At 49.2% G+C, this 20,613-nt stretch overlaps 1 protein-coding gene across 1 annotated transcript in view; it reads right to left on the reverse strand.

Moving 5' to 3' along the window:
- The window catches only part of LOC135054673 (oocyte zinc finger protein XlCOF8.4-like), an 88,366-nt gene extending 69,213 nt beyond the window's left edge, over positions 1-19,153 (reverse strand). The window contains exon 1 of the mRNA XM_063957921.1: positions 19,106-19,153. The gene's annotated coding sequence lies outside the window, so the exon portion shown is untranslated. The remainder of the gene's footprint in view (positions 1-19,105) is intronic.
- Positions 19,154-20,613: the final 1,460 nt, after the last annotated feature.

Raw genomic sequence — 20,613 nt, forward strand, 5'->3', positions numbered from 1 at the left:
ACTGACAGGTACACCCACGGTGTTACCAGAGCGTCCACAGCTATTGCCTGAGGGTCCCTTGACCTGGCGCAATATCTGTCTAGTTTTTTGTTGAGGCGGGACGCCATCATGTCCCCCTTTGGTTTTTCCCAACGGTTCACAATCATGTGGAAGACTTCTGGGTGAAGTCCCCACTCCCCCGGGTGGAGGTCGTGTCTGCTGAGGAAGTCTGCTTCCCAGTTGTCCACTCCCGGAATGAACACTGCTGACAGTGCTATCACATGATTTTCCGCCCAGCGAAGAATCCTTGCAACTTCTGCCATTGCCCTCCTGCTTCTTGTGCCGCCCTGTCTGTTTACGTGGGCGACTGCCGTGATGTTGTCCGACTGGATCAACACCGGCTGACCCTGAAGCAGAGGCCTTGCTTGACTTAGGGCATTGTAAATGGCCCTTAGTTCCAGGATATTTATGTGAAATTACGTTTCCATGCTTGACCACAAGCCCTGGAAATTTCTTCCCTGTGTGACTGCTCCCCAGCCTCTCAGGCTGGCATCCGTGGTCACCAGGACCCAGTCCTGAATGCCGAATCTGCGGCCCTCTAGAAGATGAGCACTCTGCAACCACCACAGGAGAGACACCCTTGTCCTTGGAGACAGGGTTATCCGCTGATGCATCTGAAGATGCGATCCGGACCATTTGTCCAGCAGATCCCACTGAAAAGTTCTTGCGTGGAATCTGCCGAATGGAATCGCTTCGTAAGAAGCCACCATTTTTCCCAGGACCCTTGTGCATTGATGCACTGACACTTGGTCTGGTTTTAGGAGGTTCCTGACTAGCTCGGATAACTCCCTGGCTTTCTCCTCCGGGAGAAACACCTTTTTCTGGACTGTGTCCAGAATCATCCCTAGGAACAGCAGACGTGTCGTCGGAATCAGCTGCGATTTTGGAATATTTAGAATCCACCCGTGCTGTCGTAGTACTACTTGAGATAGTGCTACTCCGACCTCTAACTGTTCCCTGGACCTTGCCCTTATCAGGAGATCGTCCAAGTAAGGGATAATTAAGACGCCTTTTCTTCGAAGAAGAATCATCATTTCGGCCATTACCTTGGTAAAGACCCGGGGTGCCGTGGACAATCCAAACGGCAGCGTCTGAAACTGATAGTGACAGTTCTGTACCACAAACCTGAGGTACCCTTGGTGAGAAGGGCAAATTGGGACATGGAGGTAAGCATCCTTGATGTCCAGAGACACCATATAGTCCCCTTCTTCCAGGTTCGCTATCACTGCTCTGAGTGACTCCATCTTGAATTTGAACCTTTGTATGTAAGTGTTCAAGGATTTCAGATTTAAAATAGGTCTCACCAAGCCGTCCGGCTTCGGTACCACAAACAGCGTGGAATAATACCCCTTTCCCTGTTGTAGGAGGGGTACCTTGATTATCACCTGCTGGGAATACAGCTTGTGAATGGCTTCCAATACCGCCTCCCTGTCGGAGGGAGACGTTGGTAAAGCAGACTTCAGGAACCGGCGAGGGGGAGACGTCTCGAATTCCAATTTGTACCCCTGAGATACTACCTGCAGGATCCAGGGGTCCACTTGCGAGTGAGCCCACTGCGCGCTGAAATTCTTGAGACGACCCCCCACCGTACCTGAGTCCGCTTGTAAGGCCCCAGCGTCATGCTGAGGACTTGGCAGAAGCGGGGGAGGGCTTCTGTTCCTGGGAAGAGGCTGCCTGCTGCAGTCTTTTTCCCCTTCCTCTGCCCCTGGGCAGATATGAGTGGCCTTTTGCCCGCTTGCCCTTATGGGGACGAAAGGACTGAGCCTGAAAAGACGGTGTCTTTTTCTGCTGAGAGGTGACCTGGGGTAAAAAGGTGGATTTCCCAGCCGTTGCCGTGGCCACCAGGTCCGATAGACCGACCCCAAATAACTCCTCCCCTTTATACGGCAATACTTCCATATGCCGTTTGGAATCCGCATCACCTGACCACTGCCGCGTCCATAACCCTCTTCTGGCAGAAATGGACAGCGCACTTACTCTTGATGCCAGAGTGCAAATATCCCTCTGTGCATCTCGCATATATAGAAATGCATCCTTTAAATGCTCTATAGTCAATAATATACTGTCCCTGTCCAGGGTATCAATATTTTCAGTCAGGGAATCCGACCAAGCCACCCCAGCACTGCACATCCAGGCTGAGGCGATTGCTGGTCGCAGTATAACACCAGTATGTGTGTATATACTTTTTAGGATATTTTCCAGCTTCCTATCAGCTGGCTCCTTGAGGGCGGCCGTATCAGGAGACGGTAACGCCACTTGTTTTGATAAGCGTGTGAGCGCCTTATCTACCCTAGGGGGTGTTTCCCAACGCGCCCTAACCTCTGGCGGGAAAGGGTATAATGCCAATAATTTTTTAGAAATTAGCAGTTTTTTATCGGGGGAAACCCACGCTTCATCACACACCTCATTTAATTCATCTGATTCAGGAAAAACTACGGGTAGTTTTTTCACACCCCACATAATACCCTTTTTTGTGGTACTTGTAGTATCAGAAATGTTCAAAACCTCCTTCATTGCCGTGATCATGTAACGTGTGGCCCTACTGGAAAATACGTTTGTTTCCTCACCGTCGACACTGGAGTCAGTGTCCGTGTCTGGGTCTGTGTCGACCATCTGAGGTAACGGGCGCTTTAGAGCCCCTGACGGTGTTTGAGACGCCTGGACAGGTAATAACTGATTTTCCGGCTGTCTCATGTCGTCAACAATCTTTTGTAAAGTGCTGACGCTATCACGTAATTCCTTCCATAAGACCATCCAGTCAGGTGTCGACTCCCTAGGGGGTGACATCACTATTACAGGCAATTGCTCCGCCTCCATACCATTTTCCTCCTCATACATGTCGACACAACGTACCGACACACAGCACACACACAGGGAATGCTCTGATAGAGGACAGGACCCCACTAGCCCTTTGGGGAGACAGAGGGAGAGTTTGCCAGCACACACCAGAGCGCTATATATATACAGGGATAACCTTATATAAGTGTTTTTCCCTTATATAGCTGCTGTATTGATTAATCTGCCAAATTAGTGCCCCCCCTCTCTTGTTTTACCCTGTTTCTGTAGTGCAGGACTGCAGGGGAGAGTCAGGGAGACGTCCTTCCAGCGGAGCTGTGAGGGAAAATGGCGCTTGTGTGCTGAGGAGATAGGCTCCGCCCCCTTCTCGGCGGCCTTTCTCCCGCTTTTTTAAGGAAAAACTGGCAGGGGTTAAATGCATCCATATAGCCCAGGAGCTATATGTGATGTATTTTTTGCCATCTAAGGTGTTTTTATTGCGTCTCAGGGCCCCCCCCCCCCAGCGCCCTGCACCCTCAGTGACCGGAGTGTGAAGTGTGCTGAGAGCAATGGCGCACAGCTGCGGTGCTGTGCGCTACCTTATTGAAGACAGGACGTCTTCTGCCGCCGATTTCCCGGACCTCTTCTGTCTTCTGGCTCTGTAAGGGGACCGGCGGCGCGGCTCTGGGACCCATCCATGGCTGGGCCTGTGATCATCCCTCTGGAGCTAATGTCCAGTAGCCTAAGAAGCCCAATCCACTCTGCACGCAGGTGAGTTCGCTTCTTCTCCCCTTAGTCCCTCGGTGCAGTGAACCTGTTGCCAGCAGGACTCACTGAAAATAAAAAACCTATACTTAAACTTTTTTCACTAAGCAGCTCAGGAGAGCCACCTAGTGTGCACCCTTCTCGTTCGGGCACAAAAATCTAACTGAGGCTTGGAGGAGGGTCATAGGGGGAGGAGCCAGTGCACACCAGGTAGTCCTAAAGCTTTTACTTTTGTGCCCAGTCTCCTGCGGAGCCGCTATTCCCCATGGTCCTTACTGAGTTCCCAGCATCCACTAGGACGTCAGAGAAATAAAAAATATTAACAGGACACCACAGGTCGCTCCCCCTGTATAATAATAGGACACCGCAGTCTGCTCTTAACATAAAATGAATAATAGGAGACTGCTCACTCTTTCTAATAAAGATAACAGGACACCTAAGACTGCACTCCATGCATAATAATAATATTATTATTAACAAGATACCATAAGCTGCTCCCCCTCGAGTAATGATAACAGGACACCACTATATGTTTATCCATTTTAATAATGTGTTATCCCCCCTCATAAATCACAGTACAGTACCCCCTCCATACTATCTAATACTAATAATACCACCACATATCAGTGTGTGCCGGGGGCTGTGTTATTACCCTCATATATCACTGTACGGTCCCCTCTCCCCTATATAATAATAATAATACCACATATCAGTGTGTGCAGGGAGCTGTGTTATTCCCCCTCATATATCACTGTACGGTCCCCTCTCCTCTGTATAATAATAATACCACATATCAGTGTGTGCCGGGCGCTGTGTTATTCCCCTCATATATCACTGTACGGTCCCCTCTCCCCTATATAATAATAATACCACATATCTGTGTGTGCCGGGAGCTGTGTTATTCCCCTCATATATCACTGTACGGTCCCCTCTCCCCTATATAATAATACCACATATCATTGTGTACCGGGAACTGTGTTATTCCCCCTCATATATCACTGTACGGTCCCCTCTCCCCTATATAATAATAATACCACATATCAGTGTGTGCCGGGACTGTGTTATTCCCCTCATATATCACTGTACGGTCCCCTCTCCCCTATATAATAATACCACATATCAGTGTGTGCCGGGGGCTGTGTTATTCCCCCTCATATCACTGTACGGTCCCCTCTCCCCTATATAATAATACCACATATCAGTGTGTGCCGGTAGCTGTGTTATTCCCCTCATATATCACTGTACGGTCCCCTCTCCCCTATATAATAATAATAATACCACATATCAGTGTGTGCAGGGAGCTGTGTTATTCCCCTCATATATCACTGTACGGTCCCCTCTCCCCTATATAATAATACCACATATCATTGTGTACCGGGAACTGTGTTATTCCCCTCATATATCACTGTACGGTCCCCTCTCCCCTATATAATAATAATACCACATATCAGTGCGTGCCGGGACTGTGTTATTCCCCTCATATATCACTGTACGGTCCCCTCTCCCCTATATAATAATACCACATATCAGTGTGTGCCGGGGGCTGTGTTATTCCCCCTCATATCACTGTACGGTCCCCTCTCCCCTATATAATAATACCACATATCAGTGTGTGCCGGTAGCTGGGTTATTCCCCTCATATATCACTGTACGGTCCCCTCTCCCCTATATAATAATAATACCACATATCAGTGTGTGCAGGGAGCTGTGTTATTCCCCCTCATATATCACTGTACGGTGCCCTCTCCCCTATATAATAATAATACCACATATCAGTGTGTGCCGGGAGCTGTGTTATTCCCCCTCATATATCACTGTACGGTCCCCTCTCCCCTATATAATAATAATACCACATATCAGTGTGTGCCGGGAGCTGTGTTATTCCCCTCATATATCACTGTACGGTCCCCTCTCCCCTATATAATAATACCACATATCAGTGTGTGCCGGGAGCTGTGTTATTCCCCTTATATATCACTGTACGGTCCCCTCTCCCCTATATAATAATAACACCACATATCAGTGTGTGCCGGGGGCTGTGTTATTCCCCCTCATATATCACTGTATGGTCCCCTCTCCCCTATATAATAATAATACCACATATCAGTGTGTGCCGGGGCTATGTTATTCCCCTCATATATCACTGTACGGTCCCCTCTCCTCTATATAATAATACCACATATCAGTGTGTGCCAGGGGCTGTGTTTTTCCCCTCATATATCACTGTACGGTCCCCTCTCCCCTATATAATAATAATACACATATCAGTGTGTGCCGGGAGCTGTGTCATTCCCCCTCATATATCACTGTACGGTCCCCTCTCCCCTATATAACAATACCACATATCAGTGTGTGCCGGGTGCTGTGTTATTCCCCTCATATATCACTGTACGGTCCCCTCTCCCCTATATAATAATAATACACATATCAGTGTGTGCCGGGAGCTGTGTCATTCCCCCTCATATATCACTGTACGGTCCCCTCTCCCCTATATAATAATACCACATATCAGTGTGTGCAGGGAGCTGTGTTATTCCCCCTCATATATCACTGTACGGTCCCCTCTCCTCTGTATAATAATAATACCACATATCATTGTGTGCCGGGAACTGTGTTATTCCCCCTCATATATCACTGTACGGTCCCCTCTCCCCTATATAATAATAATAATAATACCACATATCAGTGTGTGCCGGGTGCTGTGTTATTCCCCTCATATATCACTGTACGGTCCCCTCTCCCCTATATAATAATACCACATATCAGTGTGTGCCAGGAGCTGTGTTATTCCCCTCATATATCACTGTACGGTCCCCTCTCCCCTATATAATAATACCACATATCATTGTGTGCCGGGAACTGTGTTATTCCCCTCATATATCACTGTACGGTCCCCTCTCCCCTATATAATAATACCACATATCAGTGTGTGCCGGGGGCTGTGTTATTCCCCCTCATATATCACTGTACGGTCCCCTCTCCCCTATATAATAATAATACCACATATCAGTGTGTGCCGGGTGCTGTGTTATTCCCCTCATATATCACTGTACGGTCCCCTCTCCCCTATATAATAATACCACATATCAGTGTGTGCCGGGAGCTGTGTTATTCCCCTCATATATCACTGTACGGTCCCCTCTCCCCTATATAATAATAACAGCACATATCAGTGTGTGCCGGGGGCTGTGTTATTCCCCCTCATATATCACTGTATGGTCCCCTCTCCCCTATATAATAAGAATTTACTCACCGGTAATTCTATTTCTCGTAGTCCGTAGTGGATGCTGGGAACTCCGTAAGGACCATGGGGAATAGCGGGCTCCGAAGGAGGCTGGGCACTCTAGAAAGATTTATGACTACCTGGTGTGCACTGGCTCCTCCCACTATGACCCTCCTCCAAGCCTCAGTTAGGACACTGTGCCCGGACGAGCTGACATAATAAGGAAGGATTTTGAATCCCGGGTAAGACTCATACCAGCCACACCAATCACACTGTACAACTCGTGATACTATATCCAGTTTGACAGTATGAAAAACAACTGAGCCTCTCAACAGATGGCTCAACAATAACCCTTTAGTTAACAATAACTATTTACAAGTATTGCAGACAATCCGCACTTGGGATGGGCGCCCAGCATCCACTACGGACTACGAGAAATAGAATTACCGGTGAGTAAATTCTTATTTTCTCTGACGTCCTAGTGGATGCTGGGAACTCCGTAAGGACCATGGGGATTATACCAAAGCTCCCAAACGGGCGGGAGAGTGCGGATGACTCTGCAGCACCGAATGAGAGAACTCTAGGTCCTCCTCAGCCAGGGTATCAAATTTGTAGAATTTTGCAAACGTGTTTGCCCCTGACCAAGTAGCTGCTCGGCAAAGTTGTAAAGCCGAGACCCCTCGGGCAGCCGCCCAAGATGAGCCCACTTTCCTTGTGGAATGGGCATTTACAGATTTTGGCTGTGGCAGGCCTGCCACAGAATGTGCAAGCTGAATTGTACTACAAATCCAGCGAGCAATAGTCTGCTTAGAAGCAGGAGCACCCAGCTTGTTGGGTGCATACAGGATAAACAGCGAGTCAGATTTTCTGACTCCAGCCGTCCTGGAAACAATAAGATTTTACTTACCGATAAATCTATTTCTCATAGTCCGTAGTGGATGCTGGGGACTCCGTCAGGACCATGGGGAATAGCGGCTCCGCAGGAGACAGGGCACAAAAGCAAGCTTTTAGGATCACATGGTGTGTACTGGCTCCTCCCCCTATGACCCTCCTCCAAGCCTCAGTTAGGTACTGTGCCCGGACGAGCGTACACAATAAGGAAGGATCTTGAATCCCGGGTAAGACTCATACCAGCCACACCAATCACACCGTACAACTTGTGATCTGAACCCAGTTAACAGTATGATAACAAAGAAGTAGCCTCTAAAAAAAGATGGCTCACAACAATAATAACCCGATTTTTGTAACAATAACTATGTACAAGTAATGCAGACAATCCGCACTTGGGATGGGCGCCCAGCATCCACTACGGACTATGAGAAATAGATTTATCGGTAAGTAAAATCTTATTTTCTCTAACGTCCTAGTGGATGCTGGGGACTCCGTCAGGACCATGGGGATTATACCAAAGCTCCCAAACGGGCGGGAGAGTGCGGATGACTCTGCAGCACCGAATGAGAGAACTCCAGGTCCTCCTCAGCCAGGGTATCAAATTTGTAGAATTTTACAAACGTGTTCCCCCCTGACCACGTAGCTGCTCGGCAAAGTTGTAAAGCCGAGACCCCTCGGGCAGCCGCCCAAGATGAGCCCACCTTCCTTGTGGAATGGGTATTTACAGATTTTGGCTGTGGCAGGCCTGCCACAGAATGTGCAAGCTGAATTGTACTACAAATCCAACGAGCAATAGTCTGCTTAGAAGCAGGAGCACCCAGCTTTTTGGGTGCATACAATATAAACAGCAAGTCAGACTTTCTGACTCCAGCCGTCCTGGAATTATATATATATATATATATATATATATATATATTTTCAGGGCCCTGACAACGTCTAGCAACTTGGAGTCCTCCAAGTCCCTAATAGCCGCAGGCACCACAATAGGTTGTTTCAGGTGAAACGCTGACACCACCTTAGGAAGAAACTGGGGACGAGTCCGCAGTTCTGCCCTGTACGAATGGAAAATCAAATATGGGCTTTTGTAAGACAAAAGCCGCCAATTCTAACACTCGCCTGGCCGAGGCCAGGGCCAACAGCATGGTCACTTTCCATGTGAGATATTTCAAATCCACAGATTTGAGCGGTTCAAACCAATATGATTTGAGGAATCCCAACACTACGTTGAGATCCCACGGTGCCACTGGAGGCACAAAAGGGGCTGTATATGCAATACTCCCTTGACAAATGTCTGGACTTCAGGAACTGAAGCCAATTCTTTCTGGAAGAAAATCTACAGGGCCGAAACTTGAACCTTAATGGACCCCAATTTGAGGCTCATAGACACTCCTGTTTGCAGGAAGTGCAGAAATCGACCTAGTTGAAATTTCTTCGTGGGGCCTTCCTGGCCTCACCCACGCAACATATTTTCACCACATGTGGTGATAACGTTGTGCGGTCACCTCCTTCCTGGCTTTGACCAGGGTAGGTATGACCTCTTCCGGAATGCCTCTTCCCTTAGGATCCGGCGTTCAACCGCCATGCCGTCAAACGCAGCCGCGGTAAGTCTTGGAACAGACATGGTACTTGCTGAAGCAAGTCCCTTCTTAGCTCCCGAGGCCATTAGTCCTCTGTGAGCATCTCTTGAAATTCCGGGTACCAAGTCCCTCTTGGCCAATCCGGAGCCACGAGTATAGTTCTTACTCCTCTACGTCTTATAATTCTCAATACCTTGGTTATGAGAAGCAGAGGAGGGAACACATACACCGACTGTTACACCCGCGGTGTTACCAGGACATCCACAGCTATCGCCTGAAGGTCTCGTGACCTGGCGCAATACCTGTCCCGTTTTTTGTTCGAGCGGGATGCCATCATGTCCACCTTTGGTCTTTCCCAACGGTTCACAATCATGCGGAAAACTTCCCGATGAAGTTCCCACTCTCCCGGGTGGAGGTCGTGCCTGCTGAGGAAGTCTGCTTCCCAGTCGTCCACTCCCGGAATGAACACTGCTGACAGTGCTATCACATGATTTTCCGCCTAGCGAAAAATCCTTGCAGTTTTGCCACTGCCCTCCTGCTTCTTGTGCCGCCCTTTCTGTTTACGTGGGCGACTGCCGTGATGTTATCCCACTGGATCAATACCGGCTGACCTTGAAGCAGAGGTCTTGCTAAGTTTAGAGCATTATAAATTTGCTCTTAGCTCCAGTATATTTATGTGGAGAGAATTCTCCAGACTTGATCACACTCCCTGGAAATTTTTTCCCTGTGTGACTGCTCTCCAGCCTCTCAGGCTGGCCTCCGTGGTCACCAGCACCCAATCCTGAATGCCGAATCTGCGGCCCTCTAGAAGATGAGCACTCTGTAATCACCACAGGAGAGACACCCTTGTCCTTGGATATAGGGTTATCCGCTGATGCATCTGAAGATGCGATCCGGACCATTTGTCCAGCAGATCCCACTGAAGAGTTCTTGCGTGAAATCTGCCGAATGGAATCGCTTCGTAATAAGCCACCATTTTTACCAGGACTCTTGTGCAATGATGCACTGACACTTTTCCTGGTTTTAGGAGGATCCCGATTAGCTCGGATAACTCCCTGGCTTTCTCCTCTGGGAGAAACACCTTTTTCTGGACTGTGTCCAGAATCATCCCTAGGACCAGCAGACGTGTCGTCGGAACAACTGCGGTTTTGGAATATTTAGAATCCACCCGTGTTGTCGTAGAACTACTTGAGATAGTGCTACTCCGACCTCCAACTGTTCTCTGGACCTTGTTCTTATCAGGAAGTCGTCCATTTTCTTTGAAGACGAATCCTCATTTCGGTCATTACCTTGGTAAGGACCCGGGGTGCCTTGGACAATCCAACGGCATCGTCTGAAACTGATAGTGACAGTTCTGTACCACGAACCTGGGGTACCCTCGGTGAGAAAGGCAAATTTTTTGGGACATGGAGGTAAGCATCCCTGATGTCCCGGGACACCATATAGTCCCCTTCTTCCCGGTTCGCTATCACTGCTCTGAGTGACTCCATCTGGATTTGAACTTTTGTAAGTGTTCAAATATTTCAGATTTAGAATAGGTCTCACCTAGCCTTCTGGCTTCAGTACCACCATATAGTGTGGAATAATACCCCTTTCCTTGTTGTAGGAGGGGTACTTTGATTATCACCTGCTGGGAATACAGCTTGTGAATTGTTTTCAATACTGCCTCCCTGTCAGAGGGAGACATTGGTACAGCAGACTACAGGAACCTGCGAGGGGGAAACGTCTCGACATTCCAATCTGTACCCCTTGGATACTACTTGTAGGATCCAGGGGTCCTGTACGGTCCCAGCGTCATGCTGAGAACTTGGTAGAAGCGTTGGAGGGCTTCTGTTCCTGGGAATGGGCTGCCTGCTGCAGTCTTCTTCCCTTTCCTCTATCCCTGGGCAGATATGACTCTTATAGGGACGAAAGGACTGAGGCTGAAAAGACGGTGTCTTTTTCTGCAGAGATGTGACTTAGGGTAAAAAACGGTGGATTTTCCAGCAGTTGCCGTGACCACCAGGTCCCAGGGACCGACCCCAAATAACTCCTCCCCTTTATACGGCAATACATCTTTGTGCCGTTTGGAATCTGCATCACCTGACCACTGTCGTGTCCATAAACATCTTCTTGCAGATATGGACATCGCATTTACTCTTGATGCCAGAGTGCAAATATCCCTCTGCGCATCTCGCATATATAGAAATGCATCCTTTAAATGCTCTATAGTCAATAAAATACTGTCCCTGTCAAGGGTATCAATATTTTTAGTCAGGGAATCCGACCAAGCCACCTCAGCTCTGCACATCCAGGCTGAGGCGATCGCTGGTCGCAGTATAACACCAGCATGTGTGTGTATACTTTTTAGGATATTTTCCAGCCTCCTATCAGCTGGCTCCTTAAGTACGGCCCTATCTGTAGATGGTACCGCCACTTGTTCTGATAAGCATGTGAGCGCCTTATCCACCCTAAGGGGTGTTTCCCAACGCGCCCTAACTTCTGGCGGGAAAGGGTATACCGCCAATAATTTTCTATCGGGGGAAACCCACGCATCATCACACACTTCATTTAATTTATCTGATTCAGGAAAAACTACAGGTAGTTTTTTCACATCCCACATAATACCCTTTTTTGTGGTACTTGTAGTATCAGAAATATGTAACACCTCCTTCATTGCCCTTAACGTGTGGCCCTAAAGGAAAATACGTTTGTTTCTTCACCGTCGACACTGAAATCAGTGTCCGTGTCTGGGTGTGTGTCGACCGACTGAGGTAAATGGGCGTTTTACAGCCCCTGACAGTGTTTTAGACGCCTGGGCAGGTACTAATTTGTTCGCCGGCCGTCTCATGTCGTCAACCGGCTTGCAGCGTGTTGACATTATCACGTAATTCCATAAATAAGCCATCCATTCCGGTGTCGACTCCCTAGAGAGTGACATCACCATTACAGGCAATTTGCTCCGCCTCCTCACCAACATTTTCCTCATACATGTCGACACACACGTACCGACATACAGCACACACATAGGGAATGCTCTGATAGAGGACAGGACCCACTAGCCCTTTGGGGAGACAGAGGGAGAGTTTGCCAGCACACACCAAAACGCTATAATTATATAGGGACAACCTTTATATAAGTGTTCCTCCCTTATAGCATTTAATATATATTCATATCGCCAAATCAGTGCCCCCCCTCTCTGTTTTAACCCTGTTTCTGTAGTGCAGTGCAGGGGAGAGCATGGGAGCCTTCCCACCAGCATTTCTGTGAGGGAAAATGGCGCTGTGTGCTGAGGAGAATAGGCCCCGCCCCCTTTTCGGCGGGCTTCTTCTCCGGAGTTTGTGATATCTGGCAGGGGTTAAATACATCCATATAGCCTCAAGGGCTATATGTGATGTATTTTTCGCCATACAGGTATTATACATTGCTGCCCAGGGCGCCCCCCCCCCGCGCCCTGCACCCTCCGTGACCGCTGTGTGAAGTGTGCTGACAACAATGGCGCACAGCTGCAGTGCTGTGCGCTACCTGATGAAGACTGAAAGTCTTCTGCCGCCTGGTTCCGGACCTCTTCAATCTTCAGCATCTGCAAGGGGGGTCGGCGGCGCGGCTCCGGGACGAACCCCAGGGCGAGACCTGTGTTCCGACTCCCTCTGGAGCTAATGGTGTCCAGTAGCCAAAGAAGCCAATCCATCCTGCACGCAGGTGAGTTCACTTCTCTCCCCTAAGTCCATCGATGGAGTGAGCCTGTTGCCAGCAGGACTCACTGAAAATAAAGAACCTAAAAACTTTTTCTAAGCAACTCTTTAAGAGAGCCACCTAGATTGCACCCTGCTCGGACGGGCACAAAAACCTAACTGAGGCTTGGAGGAGGGTCATAGGGGGAGGAGCCAGTACACACCATGTGATCCTAAAAGCTTGCTTTTGTGCCCTGTCTCCTGCGGAGCCGCTATTCCCCATGGTCCTGACGGAGTCCCCAGCATCCACTAGGACGTTAGAGAAATATATTTTCAGGGCCCTGACAACGTCTAGCAACTTGGAGTCCTCCAAATCCTTAGTAGCCGCAGGCACCACAATAGGTTGGTTCAGGTGAAACGCTGACACCACCTTAGGTAGAAACTGGGGCCGAGTCCTCAATTCTGCCCTATCCATATGGAAAATCAGATAAGGGCTTTTACATGATAAAGCCGCCAATTCTGACACTCGCCTGGCTGAAGCCAAGGCCAATAACATGACCACTTTCCACATGAGATATTTTAGATCCACGGTTTTTAGTGGCTCAAACCAATGTGATTTTAAGAAACTCAACACCACGTTGAGATCCCAAGGTGCCACAGGGGGCACAAACGGGGGCTGAATATGCAGCACTCCTTTCACAAATGTCTGAACTTCAGGTACTGAAGCTAGTTCCTTTTGAAAGAAAATCGACAGAGCCGAGATCTGTACTTTAATGGAGCCTAGCTTTAGGCCCATATTCACTCCTGCTTGCAGGAAATGCAGAAATCGACCCAGCTGAAATTCTTCTGTTGGGGCCTTTTTTGCCTCGCACCATGCAACATATTTCCGCCATATGCGGTGATAATGCTTTGCCGTAACATCTTTCCTGGCCTTAATAAGCGTAGGAATGACTTCTTCCGGAATACCCTTTTCCTTCAGGATCCGGTGTTCAACCGCCATGCCGTCAAACGCAGCCGCGGTAAGTCTTGGAACAGACAGGGCCCCTGCTGTAGCAGGTCCTGTCTGAGCGGTAGAGGCCACGGGTCCTCTGAGAGCATCTCTTGAAGTTCCGGGTACCACGCTCGTCTTGGCCAATCCGGAACCACGAGAATTGTGTTTACTCCTCGCTTTCTTATTATTCTCAATACCTTTGGTATGAGAGACAGAGGAGGGAACACATAAACCGACTGGTACACCCACGGTGTCACTAGAGCGTCCACAGCTATCGCCTGAGGGTCCCTTGACCTGGCGCAATATCTTTTTAGCTTTTTGTTGAGGCGGGACGCCATTATGTCCACCTGTGGTTTTTCCCAACGGTTTACCAGCATCTGGAAGACTTCTGGATGAAGTCCCCACTCTCCCGGGTGGAGGTCGTGTCTGCTGAGGAAGTCTGCTTCCCAGTTGTCCACTCCCGGAATGAACACTGCTGACAGTGCTAGTACATGATTCTCCGCCCATCGGAGAATTCTTGTGGCTTCTGCCATCGCCATCCTGCTTCTTGTGCCGCCCTGTCGATTAACATGGGCGACTGCCGTGATGTTGTCTGACTGGATCAGCACCGGCTGGTGTAGGAGCAGGGATTTTGCTTGACTTAGGGCATTGTAGATGGCCCTTAGTTCCAGAATATTTATGTAAAGGGAAGTCTCCTGACTCGACCATAGTCCTTGGAAGTTTCTTCCCTGTGTGACTGCCCCCCAGCCTCGAAGGCTGGCATCCGTGGTCACCAGGACCCAGTCCTGTATGCCGAATCTGCGGCCCTCTAGAAGATGGGCACTCTGCAGCCACCACAGTAGAGACACCCTGGTTCTTGGAGACAGGGTTATTAAGCGATGCATCTGAAGATGCGATCCGGACCACTGGTCCAACAGGTCCCACTGAAAGATTCTGGCATGGAACCTGCCGAAGGGAATTGCTTCGTAAGAAGCCACCATCTTTCCCAGGACCCGCGTGCAGCGATGCACTGATACCTGTTTTGGTTTCAGGAGGTCTCTGACTAGAGATGACAACTCCCTGGCTTTCTCCTCCGGGAGAAACACTTTTTTCTGGACTGTATCCAGAATCATACCCAGGAACAGTAGCCGTGTCGTCGGAACCAGCTGTGACTTTGGGATATTCAGAATCCAGCCGTGCTGGTGCAGCACCTCCTGAGATAGTGCTACTCCCACCAACAACTGTTCCTTGGACCTCGCTTTTATTAGGAGATCGTCCAAGTACGGGATAATTAAAACTCCCTTTTTTCGAAGGAGTATCATCATTTCCGCCATAACCTTGGTAAATACCCTCGGTGCCGTGGACAGTCCAAACGGCAGCGTCTGGAATTGGTAATGGCAATCCTGTACCACAAATCTGAGGTACTCCTGGTGAGGATGGTAAATGGGGACATGCAAGTAAGCATCCTTGATGTCCAGGGATACCATGTAATCCCCCTCGTCCAGGCTTGCAATAACCGCCCTGAGCGATTCCATCTTGAACTTGAATTTTTTTATGTATGTGTTCAAGGATTTCAAATTTAAAATGGGTCTCACCGAACCGTCCGGTTTCGGTACCACAAATAGTGTGGAATAGTAACCCCGGCCTTGTTGAAGTAGGGGTACCTTGATTATCACCTGCTAGGAATACAGCTTGTGAATTGCCGCTAGCACCGCCTCCCTGTCTGAGGGAGCAATCGGCAAGGCAGATTTTAGGAACCGGTGGGGTGGAGACGCCTCGAATTCCAGTTTGTACCCCTGAGATACTATTTGAAGGATCCAGGGATCCACCTGTGAGCGAGCCCACTGATCACTGAAATTCTTGAGGCGGCCCCCCACCGTACCTGGCTCCGCCTGTGGAGCCCCACCGTCATGCGGCGGACTTGGAAGAAGAAGCGGGGGAGGACTTTTGCTCCTGGGAACCTGCTGTTTGTTGCAGCCTTTTTCCCCTACCTCTGCCTCTGGACAGAAAGGACCCGCCTTTTCCACGCCTGTTTTTCTGGGTCCGAAAGGACTGAACCTGATAAAACGGCGCCTTCTTAGGCTGTGAGGGGACATGGGGTAAAAATGCTGACTTCCCAGACGTTGCTGTGGAAACTAGGTCCGAGAGACCATCCCCAAATAATTCCTCACCCTTATATGGCAAAACTTCCATGTGCCTTTTAGAATCTGCATCTCCTGTCCACTGGCGAGTCCATAAGCCTCTCCTAGCAGAATGGACAATGCACTTACTTTAGATGCCAGTCGGCAGATTTCCCTCTGTGCATCTCTCATATATAAGACTGAGTCTTTGATATGGTCTATGGTTAGCAGGATCGTGTCTCTGTCTAATGTGTCAATATTTTCTGACAGTTTTTATGACCACGCAGCGGCAGCACTGCACATCCAAGCTGACGCAATAGCTGGCCTAAGTATAATGCCTGAGTGTGTATATACAGACTTCAGGATCGCCTCCTGCTTTCTATCAGCAGGTTCCTTGAGGGCGGCCGTATCCGGAGATGGTAGTGCCACCTTTTTAGACAAACGTGTGAGCGCTTTATCCACCTTAGGAGGTGTTTCCCAACGTGACCTATCCTCTGGCGGGAAAGGGAACGCCATTAGTACCTTCTTAGGAATTACCAATTTTTTATCAGGGAAAGCCCACGCTTCTTCACACACTTCATTTAATTCATCTGATGGGGGAAAAACTACGGGTAGTTTTTTCTCCCCAAACATAATACCCTTTTTAGTGGTACCTGTATTTATATCAGAAATGTGTAACACCTCTTTCATTGCCTCAATCATGCAGTGAATGGCCTTAGTGGGCATCAGGTTAGACTCATCGTCGTCGACACTGGTGTCAGTATCAGTGTCGACATCTGGGTCTGCGGTCTGAGGTAGCGGGCGTTTTAGAGCCCCTGATGACCTATGCGATGCCTGGACAGGCACGAGCTGAGAAGTCGGCTGTCCCACATTTGGCATGTCGTCAAATTTCTTATGTAAGGAGTCTATACGTGCACTCATTTCTTTCCATAAGCTCAACCACTCAGGTGTCTGCCCCGCAGGGGGTGACATCCCTTCTAAAGGCATCTGCTCCGTCTCCACATCATTATCCTCATCAAACATGTCGACACAGCCGTACAGACAAGCCGCACACACACAGGGAATGCTCCAACAGAGGACAGGACCCACAAAAGCCCTTTGGGGGGACAGAGTGAGAGTATGCCAGCACACACCAGAGCGCTATATAATGCAGGGACTAACTGAGTTATGTCCCCTATAGCTGCTTTTTATATACTGCGCCTAAATTTAGTGCCCCCCCTCTCTTTTTTACCCTTTTCTGTAGTGTAGACTGCAGGGGAGAGCCAGGGAGCTTCTTTCCAGCGGATCTGTGAAGGAGAAATGGCGCCAGTGTGCTGAGGGAGATAGCTCCGCCCCTTTTCCGCAGACTATTCTCCCGCTTTTCCTATATTCTGGCAGGGGTATTTTCCACATATATAGCCTCTGGGGCTATATATTGTGGTATTTTTGCCAGCCAAGGTGTTATTATTGCTTCTCAGGGCGCCCCCCCCCAGCGCCCTGCACCCTCAGTGACCGGAGTGTGAAGTGTGTGTGAGGAGCAATGGCGCACAGCTGCAGTGCTGTGCGCTACCTTGGTGAAGACTGATGTCTTCTGCCGCCGATTTTCCAGACCTCTTCTTGCTTCTGGCTCTGTAAGGGGGACGGCGGCGCGGCTCCGGGACCGAACACCAAGGACTGGGCCTGCGGTCGATCCCTCTGGAGCTAATGGTGTCCAGTAGCCTAAGAAGCCCAAGCTGGCTGCAAGCAGGCAGGTTCGCTTCTTCTCCCCTTAGTCCCTCGCTGCAGTGAGCCTGTTGCCAGCAGGTCTCACTGAAAATAAAAAACCTAATTTCTATCTTTCTTTCTAAAGGCTCAGGAGAGCCCCTAGTGTGCATCCAACCTCGGCCGGGCACAAAATCTAACTGAGGCTTGGAGGAGGGTCATAGTGGGAGGAGCCAGTGCACACCAGGTAGTCATAAATCTTTCTAGAGTGCCCAGCCTCCTTCGGAGCCCGCTATTCCCCATGGTCCTTACGGAGTTCCCAGCATCAACTAGGACGTCAGAGAAAATAATAATACCACATATCAGTGTGTGCCGGGGGCTATGTTATTCCCCTCATATATCACTGTACGGTCCCCTCTCCTCTATATAATAATACCACATATCAGTGTGTGACAGGAGCTGTGTTTTTCCCCTCATATATCACTGTACGGTCCCCTCTCCCCTATATAATAATAATACACATATCAGTGTGTGCCGGGAGCTGTGTCATTCCCCCTCATATATCACTGTAAGGTCCCCTCTCCCCTATATAATAATACCACATATCAGTGTGTGCCGGGTGCTGTGTTATTCCCCTCATATATCACTGTACGGTCGCCTCTCCCCTATATAATAATACCACATATCAGTGTGTGCAGGGAGCTGTGTTATTCCCCCTCATATATCACTGTACGGTCCCCTCTCCTCTGTATAATAATAATACCACATATCAGTGTGTGCCGGGAGCTGTGTTATTCCCCTCATATATCACTGTACGGTCCCCTCTCCCCTATATAATAATACCACATATCTGTGTGTGCCGGGAGCTGTTATTCCCCTCATATATCACTGTACGGTCCCCTATATAATAATACCACATATCAGTGTGTGCCGGGGGCTGTGTTATTCCCCCTCATATATCACTGTACAGTCCCCTCTCCCCTATATAATAATAATACCACATATCAGTGTGTGCCGGGAGCTGTGTTATTCCCCCTCATACATCACTGTACGGTCCCCTCTCCCCTATATAATAATACCACATATCATTGTGTGCCGGGAACTGTTATTCCCCTCATATATCACTGTATGGTCCCCTCTCCCCTATATAATAATACCACATATCAGTGTGTGCCGGGGGCTGTATTATTCCCCTCATATATCACTGTACGGTCCCCTCTCCCCTATATAATAATACCACATATCAGTGTGTGCCGGGGGCTGTGTTATTCCCCCTCATTTATCACTGTACGGTCCCATCTCCCCTATATAATAATACCACATATCAGTGTGTGCCGGGGGCTGTGTTATTCCCCTCATATATCACTGTACGGTCCCCTCTTCCCTATATAATAATAATAATATTATCATACCTCCCAACATGACCCTCTCCAGGAGGGACAGAATGCTCTGTTTCTGGACTTCCCTCTTAACGTATGATTGCCATCACCTGTGCTGAAACACCATTCTTATCCATTAACCTTATCAACACAGGTGCAGGTCATCATAAATTAAGAGAAAAGTCCAGAAGCAGAGCAATCTGTCCCTCCTGGAGAGGGTCATGTTGGGAGGTATGTATTATCATATAGAATAAGTTACCTCTTGTAGTAATGAGGATCTCCAGAATGGCGGCTGAGGACTCCCTAAATCCACCCCCTCTTCTGCGTCACTCCCAGAGTATACGGCAACCTATCATGTATTAGAAACTACAGGAAAATGGCCGCCGCACATTTGAGGACACTGATAGTAGGATAGGTTGGTTACTCTAGTGATGACCTGTGTGATGCAGCTGCCGCTATCTACATGACGTCCGGAGTATTATCTGCCGCCTGATTGGCTGCTCGGTGCGTCAATCACAGCACTGTAGGATGGGGCGGTAGCAGTAGCCATAGTGAGAGTGGGAGGGCGGAGCCAGTAAGACAGCTGTGAGATGCGATTGGCTGATGTGGGGTGAGCGGGAGAGGACCACTGCCGGGTTGGCGTGTCAGTAGGATAATAGGCGGTAGAGCAGCAGGGACAGTAACCATGGCTACAGAGACGCTGAGGAGGCCCCGCCCCTCCCCATAGTAACACTGGCTGTCATGTGACTAATGTGGGATATATGATAATGGTAGATGCTAGAATCAAGCGGGCTAGGTAGAGGCTAGATCCAAGTGGCCAAGGGACCTTTTCCGTCAGGGGGAGGAGCCACGACACAAGGGGGAGGAGCTACGCCAGCGGTACAGTTGGTCTAGTATCCACACCACCAACTATTACCTTTAGCAATTAGGTGGCGAGCGAAGCGGAGCGGAGAGAGCCACCGTGCCCGAAGCGTGGCGAACAAAGCGAGCCCGCGAGGGTACTTTTCGGGTACCTTGTTCGGCCGCAGCTCCTCCCCCTGGTGACGGGTCTCCTCCCCTAGATACGTCAGAAGGTCCCTTCTCCCACTCCAATATAGAACCAACCAAGCGGGCTAAGGGACTTTTTCCGTAAGGGGGAGGAGTTACGACACAAGGGGGAGGAGCTAGGCCAGCGGGATAGTTCCTCTACTATCGACGCCACCAACTATTACCTTTAGTAATCAGGTGGCAAGCGGAGCGGAGCGAGCCACCGAGCCCGAAGCGTGGCGAGCGAAGCGAGCCCGCGAGGGTACTTTTCGGGTACCCTGTTCGCCCGTAGCTCCTCCCCCTGGTGACGTGTTTCCTCCCCTAGATACGTCAGAAGGTCCCTTCTCCCACTCCGAAATAGAATCAACCATATAATTATCTCCTGACTGTATTAGTAACAGGTAGTAATGTGCTGCTCTGTCCCCAATATGTCCCCCCTGGGCAGTGTCCTGTGTTATTATATATCAGCTATGGCTTATACTGCAGCCTGTGGTGTCACCTCACTGTACCGCAGG

Source organism: Pseudophryne corroboree, chromosome 3 (assembly GCF_028390025.1).
Source record: "Pseudophryne corroboree isolate aPseCor3 chromosome 3, aPseCor3.hap2, whole genome shotgun sequence".
NCBI lineage: Eukaryota > Metazoa > Chordata > Amphibia > Anura > Myobatrachidae > Pseudophryne > Pseudophryne corroboree.